Below are 2,361 nucleotides of genomic sequence, written 5' to 3' on the forward strand. Positions count from 1 at the left end.
TCAGAATGATACTACAGTGGTACCTCAGGTTACAGACACTTCAGGTTACAGACACTTCAGGTTACAGACTCCGCTAACCCAGAAATAGTACCTCGGGTTAAGAACTTTGCTTCAGGATGAGAACAGAAATCGAGCGGTGGCAGCGCAGCGGCAGCGGGAGGCCCCATTAGCTAAAATGGTACCTCAGGTTAAGAACAGTTTCAGGTTAAGAACGGACCTCCAGAACGAATTAAGTTTTTAACCAGAGGTACCACTGTACTCAACTCATCAGGTCTGCCTAATTTCAAGGCTCCTAGCAGCATAATTTGATCTTCACTGCAATACCTGCTGAGTCAGCAAGGAGCTGTTAGCTGCTTCTTCTGCCTGGATGCCATAGCATTTGGAAACCAAAAATATTTTTGAATAATAAAGAACAGCCTAGGTAATTTCACATGCAACAATTCACTGACGTATTTAGCCACTGACATACATATTGGGTAGCAGTAATTAACATGTACTAAATGGTCTCTCAATAAAAAAAAGTCAGACCAGAAAAGTCATTGTGTACAAGATTTTTGTTATTTGGCCTTATTGCTCTTTATAAAATGAAGTGAATAACAGAATCTATAAATTTCCAGGAGACCAATGGGAAAATATAATGGGCTTTCCACTTTTTCACTTTCCGCTGTCTTTCTTAAATATCCTTACTAATTCTTTCTCTTGTCTATTTATCCTTTCTCCCCTCTACTTTTTCTTCTGTCATACCCCACTCTATCCCTCCCTCCTCCCTCCCCCCTCCCCCCTCCCCCCATTCTAACTTACCTTAGATATTTTCTTGACCACCTTTCTTCTTCCTTTTTATCTTCTTTCTCCCTGGTTCTTCATAACCAGGGTCTGGAGCACTCAGATTCTTAAGTTAGTTCAGTTATGTTAAACAGAATTTTTGAATTGTTGTAAAGTGTGCATTTTTTACATGTATTTTCTTTTTTGTATTTCTTTGAAATTTTAATAAACAATAAAGATTTTTTCTAAAAAAAAAAAGGAAACCAAAAATATTTTTGAATAATAAAGAACAGCCTAGGTAATTTCACATGCAACAATTCACTGACGTATTTAGCCACTGACATACATATTGGGTAGCAGTAATTAACATGTACTAAATGGTCTCTCAATAAAAAAAAGTCAGACCAGAAAAGTCATTGTGTACAAGATTTTTGTTATTTGGCCTTATTGCTCTTTATAAAATGAAGTGAATAACAGAATCTATAAATTTCCAGGAGACCAATGGGAAAATATAATGGGCTACTTTAGCTACTCTGAAGGCCTTTTGGGCCGTTTGAAAGAAAAAACCAAACCTCTTTGAACCATGGACTCCCATGGCATACCCTCCTCCAGGTGGCACATTAGATTGGGACAGAACCGCTGGGGTGTGCTTAGTGGCACATGACCCATTCCTTTATAACAGGATTGCAAGGGACTGTTGTTGGATCAATGCCTTTGCTTGAGTAGCCATATTACCTGCAGTGCCTTTGTGCAAATGAGCCTTTGAGTAGATATGTGTGTTACCTGTTGCACCTTTGAACAACATTTTTGCATATAGTCCATTTTCAACTTACATGGGGGTTACATTCCGGGAATAGTGTGTAAAGCGAAAATCGTGTATAGTCAAAACACACTGGGCGCAATGGCAGGTGTGTTTGCCAAAGTCTTTTTCCTTGGACACCCCCCATTTTTTTAATTGCCAAAAACATAAAGCAGAATGTGCACAAGTTAAATGTCCATAAGTTGCAAGTTACCTGCATATCACATTTATTTGAGTATTAAAGGTTTGGGGGGGCGGGGGGGACATCATCTGCATTCATCAGCAATTGGGAATCAGGACATTGGGAGGCAAGTAGGTAACACCTCAGCTCAGATCCCTGGAGGGACTTCATTTGGTGGCCTCATGTAGGTCAGCAAAGGGGAATCTGAGGCTCTCCTGTTGTTTGGTGGCAGCTCCCATCCACCTTTTCCACAGGCTGTGCTTGTGGGGTTGATGGCAGTGGGAACCCCACAAAGTCTAAATAGATATTAAACAGCATGGGGAACGAGATGAAGACCTGTTGCACATCACAGTGTAACTGCCATTGGGCAGAGCACCCCTTTCTATACCTGATTGTTAAGATAGGAATGTAAGGACTTGGGTACAGTGACTAGTTTACATACTACACAAAGGGTACTATGGTCAATGAAAGCAAAAGCCACTGAAGAGTCCAGGAGAATTAACAGAATTGCACTCACTCTGTGCTCTTTGCTTGCAGCCTCAATACTAAATATTTTCTCCCATCAATTGAAATTATCCTTCCATGAAAGAACAGTGAAAGATTTCGTTAATGAGGTCGG

The sequence above is a fragment of the Zootoca vivipara genome, chromosome 12 (assembly GCF_965207765.1).
Source record: "Zootoca vivipara chromosome 12, rZooViv2.hap1.1, whole genome shotgun sequence".
Classification (NCBI taxonomy): Eukaryota; Metazoa; Chordata; class Lepidosauria; order Squamata; family Lacertidae; genus Zootoca; species Zootoca vivipara.